Below are 12,479 nucleotides of genomic sequence, written 5' to 3' on the forward strand. Positions count from 1 at the left end.
CTCTGGCTTATCCCCAACTGGACCTTCTAATAATCCCCAAACTGCATGGATTTCTAGATACGAAGGTTTTGACCCTACGGCCGCTCCCCTCCAAAAATAAAAATAAAATCCCCTCGGAGAGAATACTTTTCCTCAGTTAGGAGATGAAAGCTGCCTTTCAGATTTTGTACACTCCCACATTCTTGTCCCAACTGTATACAAAAACATACTGACCTTCAGAGTACCTATGCTGAGATGGGGTGGGGAAACAGGAAAGGGTTGTTGTATTGTTTTTCATGAGAAAGTTAAGATTTATCAAGTCCGCAATTCCAGGAGGTTTCCTATTTCCAGCATGCAGTACCAGTGTTGTGATTCAGCCAGCCCTGGGCTGACTCAGTGTTACTATCTACAAGCACAGTGGCTGCTAAATGTCTACTGGTTACCAAAGGCCATGTCTTTCCCACTAAAATCTTCCTCACGGTATGACATGACATCTTACATGAAAGCACTCTGTAAAATGGAGAAATCTGTACTGCTTTAATATGGATGCCCAGCCTGTATAGTAAACACATCAGAGACTTAAACCAGCCCTTCCATCCTCAAGGGGTTTAAAATCCATGAGTGGAAAAGACAAACCAAAATAAATACTGGAGAACATTTGTTAGGCTGTTCGAGGCAAAGAATCCCTGTGGGGAGATGTTTAAATGGGAAAGAGCATTCAATAAATACTTGTCCAATTAATAAATGAATTCAGATGCACTGCTTGAAAAATACATACCTTGTTGCTACTCACAGAAAGTTTTACTAACACCAGAGGCTCTGAAATCTGTTCATTCTGCTGTTGCTCACATATATCCAAGAAAAGCAGTGAGCATTTGTAGAGAGCTGCCCTTCTTTCAAAGATGAGATTTTTCAAAAGCATGCACAGACCTTCAAAGGAGATGACCCACACAATTACACTTTATAATTCCAGAAGCAAAAGAACCACTCCCAAAAGAGCTCAGTTCTGGAGAACAAACAGAAACAAGCCATCCTACTACTACTTTCTTGATTGCAAACAGATTCACAGTAGATATTAAAAATATATTAAGTAAATAAGGTCAAATTGTAGATACACACTTGTAGGTTGGATTTAGGGTATGACTGATGCCTCCTGAAGTTTTTAAAACATGGACAGAGTTCCAGAAACAAAAACCTGCACCTGAAAATTAGCAGGGGAACTGTGGTCTTGAATCCAAATTTTTTTTTTTTTTAAGATTTTATTTATTTATTTGACAGAGAGAGATCACAAGTAGACAGAGAGGCAGGCAGAGAGAGAGAGAGGGAAGCAGGCTCCCTGCTGAGCAGAGAGCCCGATGCGGGCCTCGATCCCAGGACCCTGAGATCATAACCTGAGCCGAAGGCAGAGGCTTTAACCTACTGAGCCACCCAGGCGCCCGGCTGAATCCAAATTTTTAAGGGGCCCTGTAGTTTGGTTTTCACCGGCCTTGCTAAAACATGTTGAAGAATCTCTAGTACCCTCTCTTTGCTTCACCTCCTCCTGCCTCCATGGTTTCTTTTCTTTCTTTCTTTCTTTTTTTTTTTTAATTTAAAGATTTTATTTATTTATTGGACCGAGAGACCACAAGTAGGCAGAGAGGCAGGCAGAGAGAGAAGAGGAAGCAGGCTCCCCGCTGAGCAGAGAGCCCAATGCAGGGCTCGATCCCAGGACCCCGGGATCATGACCCGAGCCGAAGGCAGAGGCTTAACCCACTGAGCCACCCAGGCGCCCCGCCTCCATGGTTTCTGAGCAGTCTTCTTTTCCTGCTACCAAACAGAGTGAAGCTGATGAATGTTAACCACTTTTTATCACCCTGTTTATATTTGTTTTTCACGCAGCCCAGGCCCTTCCTCCAAATGCCTCTTTTTAGAATTTCATCACTAATACCACTCTTTGATTCCTTGTCATCCACGGCTCATGGCCTCAAGGTCGCCTTGCCCTCTCACCCTTTTGACTTTGATCCTCTATCCTTGGTCAATCAACCAACCAAATAATCCTGGGGCTGAGTACAAAGAGGTGGACAAGACTGTCACTGACTGACCTCAGGCGACTCCCAACCTCAGCCTGGAACCTGGTCCGACAGAGATGGCTACCCACTGAAGTAAAATATATGGGGCTGTATGCAAATTAGCCTTATGCGTGCCAGTACTGTTTTGGTTCTTTGCTGCCCCAGCAGGTTATAAAGCCACAGACAGTTCAAGAAAAGAGATATCACAAGTCAACATTTACATCTAAAATTAAAGCCTGGGGAAGATGGGAGAAAAAATATTCGCTAAAGAATTCACACTACTGTTCCTATTTCCCTTCTCCCAGTTTCTCACTGTGGAACCCGCACCTAATTTCCTCTCTCAATTAAAAGCAAAGAAAAGAGAAAAGAAATTTCAGGGTCAGAAATCATTTCTACGATAAAAACTGATTGGTTAAATAAAGCCAGTAAGCAGGAATTCTCACACTAGACCAAACTCCTAGACCTAGCCTACTCCGTTGAGAAAGGCAATTTGCTTTCTTGCCTGGAAGGCCAGAATTCTCCAAGGATATTTTCCCAGCCCACCTCCCTTCCAGGGTGATAGCTGGACTAGAGCACAGACGTCATTGAAAATGTCAGAGCAACTCCTTCAGAGTACCTAACTGAAAGTCGACTTGATACAACAGATTCCTCTAATACTACTCTCAAGTTAGATAACCCATGGGTATTTCCTTGGACTGTTAAGGCCATGAAGGCAAGAATTGTGTCCATTTTGTTCTTTGTTTACAACTGTATACCTAGCACTAACCACAGGCATTCACTAAATACTTACTAAAGAAATGGTAAGATTTACTTCCTTTTGGTTTCTACACCAACCATTTAAACTCCCACCAGCCTGATGTCGCAGTTCAACAGGAGCATCAGCTCACAAATTATTATGACTTGAAGGTGCAGGGAAAGGGGGGAAAAAGACGGCCCAGTGAACTCTCATGAAACTCAGAGCCTGTTTTTCTTGCCATCCCACTGTGTAACATGCAAAATCCCCACAGGACTGAAACAAGGAGGTGGATGGCCTTCCCACAGCAGTTTCCACCTGGCAGGTGGATAAGAATCAAGGACTGATAAAGGTGTGGACCAGCTAACATACCACTTGCTAATTCTCTAAAAATGTCTTGAGTGGGCCAACTGAAAAGCACTATCCACTGAGCACAAAACTGCTCACTGGCTCTCCAGGGTGGAGAAAACTAGCACATATGACCTCAGCCCAAGAAGCCTGGTTCCTTCCGGACTGATTAGAGACAGTTACAGATGTGTGTTCACATTGCAGCCATGAAGGGTTGTAGACTGCTAATGGGGTAGGGGGGAGGGAGCATCAGCCCTCCCTAACAGCATGTTTCCAATTATCAGTTAGTCCTACTACATCTAGGATGCTACCAGTACCTGTCACTGTCCCATCTGGGCAAGAGGGACCCAATGGGGAAAAGGACTCAGAGAACACATCCCACTAGCTGGAGCTGGTGGTGTTTTATGAATTGCAAGGAAGCACAATACAGAGATACAAAAGTTAAGCAGGTCCAGCCTAAGCACAACAGTGCCCATTTTAACAGCAGTTCTTCCTCAGAAGAACTGAACTTAAAGACTAATTCCTCCCTGTAATTTCACTATTAGATTCAAAACTACAATCACCGAGGGGCACCTGGGTAGCTCAGTGGGTTAAGCCTCTGCCTTCAGCTCAGGTCATGATCTCAGGGTCCTGGGATCGAGCCCCAAATCGGGCTCTAGCCTACTACCCCCCCACCCTCTGCCTACTTGTGATCTCTGTCCGTCAAATAAATAAATAAATCTTTAAAAACAAAAAACAAAAACTACAATCACAGAAAGGGCATGAATTTGTTCCTAAAAACATAAACCATACACTGTTCTGGGCTCCAATACCCTTTCCCTGAAACAAGACCAGAGGAAAGAAAAGTTGATCATACACTGGCAAAAAGAGTGCTAGGCTAGGGATCAGGAGCCCTGGCTTCTCTACTAGCCCTGTCACCCCTTAGAGAAGTCAACTCTGAGCATCCATTTCCCATTCTTACTAAAGAATACTTTACTTTCCATAAAGTAAGGAGGTAGGAGGAAATTACCCCAAAGTTACAACCTTCCAACTCTAGCATCTAATGAGCCTAGAGTCTCTCTCATCACATACTTGGTTTGCTGTGCGGAAGTCTGAATAATACCTGTATATTATGCCCAAGAATTTGAATCTTCAGATAAGAATTTTATCTTACCTCCCTTTGCCTTTTGAGCCCCTCTAACACTTGGGAAGAGAATTTGCATGAACAGGTAGAGCACACCCCAATACTCTAAAACTTTGTCAGGGAAGTTATGGCAGCATTCATACACATTTATACAAACATAAACACACACACACACAGAGGCAGGAACTTTCTGGAAGGACTGATCCTTGGGCTTGGCTCCAGCTACAAGAGAAAGTAATACAGGTACAGGAGAAGATAATTCAAGTTCCCAATTTTTGTCTGCCTTATTGGACAAAACGCCATGTGCCTTGTACCCCACATTTCTCTGGAACCACCTTGATCCTCTAATAAAAGAATGAGGTGGCCTGCACACACACACTTTCAAGAGCTTTTGGTAAGTGACCTAGGAGTAAGAAAAACAAGAGCAGCTATTGCTCACAAATGCAGGTAGTTCCAATTAGGACAAGGGCAAGAGGAGGCTCTGTACTTCAGTAATATGGCTGGTATGGTGTGAAACCAGCCAGGAGCATATCCTGTAGAGGAAATGACACTCCCAGCAATACCATCTGTTCCTCTTTGTGTCTGGCATGATCTATATTTTTAACCTCAGGTGCGCCTGAAGTCCACCAGTAAGAGCCCTATAAAAGCTGCTCTGAAGAGCAGTTTTTCACAGATCTACATTTAAACCACACTCAGTGCCCCTCTCCCCCACACCTTGATGGTTGGCTCTCCATCGCAGCCTAGCAAAACTTCTAAGCAGGTGCACAGAACCCTGGCATGGAATGTTTCATAAGAAAAGGAAAAGCTTCTGAGAACTATAAATTACATTTGATAAGGAAGGCTCTGTGGGGTTCATGGTAAAGTTCACTCCATAAAACACAATGACGTGATTTAGAACAGAGGCTTCATACTGAAAATCTTTTTTTTTTTTTTTTAAAGCAACAGTACATGAGCACTGAATGTAGGCACTATTGCATCTGTAAACTCCCACTACTCTTTAAAGTTCAGCACCAAAGATTTGGAAACCATGCTATTGTATTCTTACACACATAATTCTTCCTTTCATTTGTTCTTTTTCTTGGTAGCATCTTTTCTTAATTCAGGGCAATATACTCAACAAAACACAATCAAAAGTTTTTGCCTTAACACTGTTCTTCCCCAAACTGCATAACCAAAATGTTAGCTCCAGAATAGAAATATGGATGCAGTTTTTAAAATACCTCCCTAAGAAATAAAAACATATCTCTACACAAAACTTTACACATGGGTGTTAACAGCAACATTACTTATAATAAAAAATGAAATAATCCAAATGTCCATTAGCTGATGAATAAACAAAATGTGATATATCTATATAAGAGATTATTTAGCAACAAAGTGGAATAAAGTACTGACACATGCTATAATATGGATAAACTTCAACAACATTATGCTAAGTAAAAGAAGACAACTTCTAAAGACCACATGTTGTATGAGTCTGTTTATATGAAATGTTCACATAGGTAAACTACAGAGACAGAGTAGATTAGTGGTGGCCGTAGGCTGCAAGGATTGTGAGGAACAGGGAATGACTACTAATGGAGTTTCTTTTTGAGGTGATGAAAATGTAGCAAAATTAAAATATGGTGATAGCTGTCAGCTACAGCTGATTTAGTGATGAAATATTACAAAGCCATTAGAAATAATTATAAAAGCTACATGTCATTATGGAAAAATATTGATGGTATAATGCTAAATGAAAAAAATATATAAAAATGAATATACAGGGATTTCCAACTGAAAGAAAGCACAGAACAGGCGAAAATGATGTTTGTGGTAGGATGGTAGAGCATGGTGAGTTTTTCTCCCCCTCTATTCTCCAAGCTTTCTGTAATCTTGCCCCCACTGTGTAAAGGAAAAAAAAAAAAAAGTAACTCCAGTCTTCCCTCTGAGAGACCAGGCTACCACTTAAAATGCAAAATGATCAAAATCACCTTGTTCTCTTTTTCAAGTCCCCTTTTTAAAACTTCCACCCACTTAGTTTACTCAGATCAATTGAAAAGAGCCCAAAGAAGGAAGAATGGGATAAACAGTCCTATCCCATTCCCAGAAGCCAATTTCATTTTACTGGCTTTGTCAGAAGCTGAAGCCTAGTCTAGCCAAAAGTCTAAGTGGAGAGAGTCTACACACTGGCCAACTCTATGCTCTGATCTTAAACTTTTGTGGGTAAAGGCAAGTCACTGCTGGCAGGAGGTTGGATTTGTAAAGATGAGACTTTCCCCCATCCTTAAGAAAGGATGGTAAGAAAGAGGAGTCTGAGAAAGAGTCCCTATTTATACCTCTTCTCTGAGGTTTTATGTCCAATCTCCAACTACAGGAGAAAAGAATCCCGAGTCATTGAATTTTTCACCACAAAAGATCCTCTTCTGAGTAATAAAGAATTGTCAGTCACCACCTCTGCTGTCGGCAAATCCCTGAGAATCTATTACTGTCATCAGGAACCCAGGCTAACTTTCCCCAAATCAAGCAACTGGGACCTCAAAAAAAAAAAAAATCTAACACATACACATATGTGTGGGAGTGAGAGTACGTTTAAGGGCACACTGCTATCAGGTAATTTCAAGGATCTACTAACACTGGCAACAGTAACAGAGAACTACATCTGTTTCTGCTTGAGAAAACACTTTAATAATATCCTGTTTCTAGAATACTGCATAAATTCTTGGCATGCAGCCTTCAGGTGTTTCAAGGGTGCTATTTTCCTTTTCTGAGATATAAGGGCCCAGGAAGGAGAATACAGGCTACACGGGAGCCTGTGAAATCTGCCCAAGTTAGGGCATTTTCTGCTGTTGCTATACCAATACCTTCAGAGATTCAAGTGTCCCCATGCCCTGACAGAAGCATAGGTGGACTTTCACAGCCAAAGTGACCCAGCTCAGCACCACTGGAGGTCTACCAGCAGAGTGGAGGCTTCCACCCTTAGAAGAATCAGAGGATGAGAGAGCAAACAGAGGAACCCTGCTGGTTTCTAGGCCAAAGGACTAAAAGGGAAAGAAAAAGGACACCATCACAGACACACATGAGGACAAAAAAAAGGAAACATCCACAGATGCCTGACAGGTTTTACTGCTAAAACCTAAGCCCTGTAAGAGGTACCTCTTTCCCCAGTGCCTCTACTTTTTCAAATAAAGGTTTTACACAGACACTCAAGAACTTACAAGCATCCAAGGGAACAATGGCTGTCGCCTTGAATTCCAGCGAGAGTGGGAGTGAACAGATCTTGATGCTCAAGGACAGTCACCCCAACGCTGGCCTGGAATCGCTTCATTGGCCTCAGATTCACAGCTGCTGCAGCTTCAAATACTCATCACAAAACCCCCCGCCCCAAAGGTCAAGCTGCATCCTTCATTCCCACCGGTATGAAAATAGCCCTCCCACACTACAGGCATCGTTTCTCACTGCTCTAGTTTCCAAGACTTCTGCAAAGTGGCAACATAACTTAAGAATATTAATTTTTTAGAAACCATTCCACTACATGAAATCTCACTATGGTGGGATATGTGGGTGGCCCCTAGATTGAAGCCATCTTGAGGAGAAACCTGGATAAAGAGTCTCTATTATCATACATGCATTTGTCCCAGTGTTTACCCTTAACCCAACTGTCCTAATACTCCACACTCAGGTCTGCACCTGAGCAATATCTGCTTTCAAATATTAAAAAAAAATAAGGCACTGCACTTCTTCCTCTACTTGTTCTTTCCCCTACCGCTTAAGGGAAGATCCCTAAGTAAGACCTCCTTACTGTCCAGGAAGATAGAAGAGGGAAAATGAATCCTGCTTGTCAGCTTCAGCTAGGAGATTACATGTCAATTCAGGAGCTCAGTAAAATGCTTCATGCATGGCAATTACACAAGCACTACCAGTGGACCTGCTGACATTCAGGCCTTCAAGTGGGCACTGCAGGCCTCTAAGTGGGCACTATAGTCCTGCTGCCTCTCAGTGAACTGTTGCTTGTACATGGGGAAGGAGAGGGGAAAAACAGCACTTCACGCTCTCTGGTCTTCCTTCTCTACCCACAAGCAGCTCTGCTCAAGACTTATCCACAGTTCACTTCTTTCAATACAGAAATGAGGAAGCTTGTGTGAATAATTTTTTTAAAGATACTGTAATCCTCTAAGCCCACAGCCAGACACCAGGGGAGTTGACCTTGAACAACACAGGTTTGAACTGCGTGGGTCCACTTCCACACAGATTTTTTTACAGTACAGTATTATAAATGTATTTCCTCTTTCTTGTGATTTTCTTAATAACATTTTCTTTTCTCTGGCTTACTTTATTGTAAGAATATAGTATATAATACATGTAGCATACAAAATAAGTGCTAATCAGCAGTTTATGTTATCACTAAGAATTCCTGTCAACAGCAAGCTATTAGCAAAGTTTTGGGGAAGTCAAAAGTTATATGTGGATTTTTTACTGCATAGGGGTCAGTGCCCCTAACCTTGTGTTCTTTAAGAGACAACTGGAGTTACCTGGTTGTCAAAACAGCTAAGGATATGGGAAGAGTGCATAAGGAATGATGTAAAATATAAAGCAAGTTTTTCTCTGGGCTACAGAAAAGCTTGGAAGCATGGAGGGAATGAAATAATGCTTAGTAGCAATAAACCTGAAATAAGTTCTTACTTTTAAAAAGCCAGGTGAATGATTACCTTTGGAGGGTGCATACATGTATATGGAGTGGGAGGATAGCTGAAGAAATTGCGGCCCCAGCAACAGCAAAGGAGGAAATCCCCTGCCAGGAAACGCACCATTACATAAGAGCACAAGTTCAGTCACCACAGGATGGAGACCTGCCAGGAAAGCAAACAATGCTGAGGTCTCTTCTCTACCAGCCCGCATCTGCAACACCTCACTCTACATTTCTTCTCCTTTCTGTTGCCTAAATTCTAGGCTTTGAGAAAGCAGTCCAGTTCTCGGAAAATAAGTTGAACTGTGCCAACTGACACTGGGTTTGATATCAGGGTTTAAACCTTTGCGGGGTGGGGTGGGAGACCGCCCTACTCTGAGAACACAGTACTACAGTATCCAAGTCACTATGCAGACAGGAAGTCCTAAGTATCAGTCCTCATACCAGTAGTGTCTTCTAATTTAATTAACTTGACAGCAGGTCCTTAAGCAGCAAATCGTCACCACTTAAAACTAACAACATAAACCAAAATACACTGACTTAAAAGACTGAACTCCATGACGGCATGGCTGTGTTCGGTCTTATTCATTGCAGTATCCCCAATACCTAGCACAGTGCCTGACATACATTCCGCATCACTTAAATACTTGGGAATACTGAATGAAAGAATGAATAAACAACTGAATATTGTGCACATGCCCAAAGTGTGTACCTTGGAGAATTAGGGATGCTCAAGATCTGAAAAAGAGCTTGAAGTAGTGCTTTGAAAAACTTCTAGAGGGGCGCCTGGGTGGCTCAGTGGTTTAAGCCTCTGCCTTCAGCTCAGGTCATGATCTCAGGGTCCTGGGATCGAGCCCCACATCGGGCTCTCTGCTCAGCAGAGAGCCTGCTTCCCCCTCTCTCTCTGCCTGCCTCTCTGCCTACTTGTGATCTCTCTCTGTCTATCAAATAAATAAATAAAAATCTTAAAAAAAAAAAAAAAAAGAGAGAAAAACTTCTAGAAAGACTCCAGCTTCAATTTTATTAAATGGTAAGCAAATTAGAAGCTAATAGTATAATCTAGCAGTTGAAGTGTGGTCTCCACCATAAGCTATTTTTGTGACCCTAAGCAAGTTATTTGGTTTCGGTTTCAACTGGGGGAAAAAAAAAAAGGAAATCATAACAATATCCACCACAAAAGTCTATTATTAAATGAGATCAAGAAAGTAAACTTCTTGGCATAAAGCTTGGTACACATTCCCCAAGAACTGTTCCTATTATTGCTATTATTGTTGCTTTATTAAATACCTCCTTTACTAAGGGGGAGGTAGACCTACTCCTGGCCCCTCCACCCAACCAACTGTGAAATTTTTCATTTCTGGTTAAATATGCATCTAGCTAAAAATGCAAAGCCCAGAAAATTCAGAACTCAACGCCAAGAACATGTCTGTACTAGCCTCCACTAGATGGTGACAATTTGGGTGTGGAATTCCCAAAACAGAAAAGGTGTGTGTGTGTGTGTGTGTGTGTGTGTGTGTGTATCATTCATACACACATTTTACACCAGAGGAATAAAAAGAGCAAAAATGAATTAACCACTGCAAAGGATGGAAAGACACACGTCTACCTCTGCCGATCTAGAAAGGGGGAGGAAAGGCCCACAGTTAATTGAACTGGGTAGTTCTACTGCACCTCTGTACAAAGCACACACAAGCCCAGGAAGCAAGAGCAACAAAGCAGCGAGCTCCCGACCACTAAGAGTACATTCTGTGGGAACAGCAGGACATGAACTTCCCCCTAAGGAGTCAAAGACTTGATTTTGACGTCGTTTTCGTCTCGGGTCTTAACAGTTCCACCCCCACCGCCGGCTAATCTCGTTACAGGTAACTTTCCACTTCAGCAGCCCCACAGCCAAACCGGGAGAGAGGGTCACACCTACACTATTATTTGGAGTCCCTAAAAACCAGAAGCAAAAAAGAAAGTCTACATATATAAACAGGAAGTGATTTCGGTGAGTCTCAGCCAGGATAATAAGTAAAGTTTTTGCGATTAAAGAGCAGATGAGGCGCAGGGGCTCCAGAAAGCTCCCACTGCTCCCACACACGAACTCCAAGATCTCCTCAGGAAATCCACCGTCGCCAAGCCACCCTGCCCCGCGCAGCACCCGCAGCTTTGATCGGCCGGAGGGGGAAAGTAACAGTAATAAGAAAGGGGCCTCCTCCTTCATGTTCCCCCGCGACCCGCACAGTCTGGTTTCCGCTCTGACTCCCGGCCAGGGAGCGCGACCCCATACGCCGGGCGAAGCCAGACGGCGCGCCTCGGTCTCGGCCACCAGCTCCCGGCCGCAGACCCGCCGTCCGGTCCTCTTCCCGGCCTGCGCACAGCCCACGCCGCTGCCCGCTCAGCCTCCCCCGCCGCCCTCCCGGCCCCGCGCGCTGCCGGCCGGGTGACAGCGGGGCCGGCGCACACAGCAGCCGACGCTGGGCGGCCGGCCGGGGCTCCCCGGCGTCCGTCCCTGGAGGTGCGCGCCGACCCCGCGCCCCTGACAGCCTGTCGGCCGCGCCAGTGACACAATGCCCGGCCTCGCCGCCCCCCAGCCGCGGTGACAACTCACCCGGGGAACCGCGCGGCGACCTCCGCGAGGGGGGGGGCGCTCGAAGCTTCCGCGGCGCTGGGATCCGCTCTGCCGCCTGCGCGCGCCCGCAACCCTCTCGGGTCTAGGCGAGGCCCTGAGTGCCCCTGTCTGGCTGGCTCTGGCCGGTGCTGCGGGAGGAGACGGCGGGAGGCGGGGGGCGAGGCTGTCGCCGGCTTAGAGAATGGAACGCGGCGGCGGCGGCTGCGGCGGCGGTAGCGGCGACGGCGGCGGCGGTGGCGGCGGCAGCAGCAGCGGCTCCCGCGTCACTGGCCCAGCTGTACCGCGCGGGCGGGGGAGAACCGCGGAGGGGGGAGGGGAAGGGGCGGGCAAGGGGCGGGGTCAGGCGCGCACGCAACAAGCGCCGGCGTCGCGCCGCCGGGACCGCCCCTCTGGGAGGCCCTGCAGGTCGACGGCGGCCAGCACGCAAGCGCCGCCGGAGAGGCCGCAGGCCCCGCGGGAAGCTAGCCGGGAGCCCGGACGGGGGGGGCGGGGCGGGGCCGGGCAGGGCGGGGCGGGGTGGGGGGGTGGGGGGTACTGTTTAAAGGGACAGTCACGCCTACTGCGCTTGAGTGGCCGGGGCTGTGGCACCAGCTCAACCTGCGCCGCGTTTGCCGTGCGCTCTCTAGTTCTTTTACTATTATTATTTTGTGGATTTTGTGGATGTTTTTTGGATTATGGGATTACTATTATTTGCAAATAATTGGTTTGTTCTCAGGTTCACAGGGCGCTTTCACGCTTGTTGCCTTATTAGCTCTTGAATCGCTTGCCAGACCTAGGACTGATGCAGGTCATCATCTCCCTTTTAAGGAGTACTCAAACTATGTAGTGTAGTTTACCGAGCTTGAAATTGCCCCACGGGGGTGGGTGCGTGTAAAAAAGCACATTCGGGATCCCGCCTCCAGCCATTCTGATTCAGGAGAACTAGGATTGGACTCAGGGATCTATTTTAAGAAGCATTTCTCGCTGTC

General features: G+C 45.4%; 1 protein-coding gene across 1 annotated transcript in view; it reads right to left on the bottom strand.

Moving 5' to 3' along the window:
- SUSD6 (sushi domain containing 6) overlaps positions 1–11,739 on the bottom strand; it is a 92,927-nt gene extending 81,188 nt beyond the window's left edge. Inside the window, exon 1 of the mRNA XM_044231762.1 lies at positions 11,491–11,739. The gene's annotated coding sequence lies outside the window, so the exon portion shown is untranslated. The remainder of the gene's footprint in view (positions 1–11,490) is intronic.
- Positions 11,740–12,479: the final 740 nt, after the last annotated feature.

The sequence above is a fragment of the Neovison vison genome, chromosome 13, assembly GCF_020171115.1.
Source record: "Neovison vison isolate M4711 chromosome 13, ASM_NN_V1, whole genome shotgun sequence".
NCBI classification, from domain to species: domain Eukaryota; kingdom Metazoa; phylum Chordata; class Mammalia; order Carnivora; family Mustelidae; genus Neogale; species Neogale vison.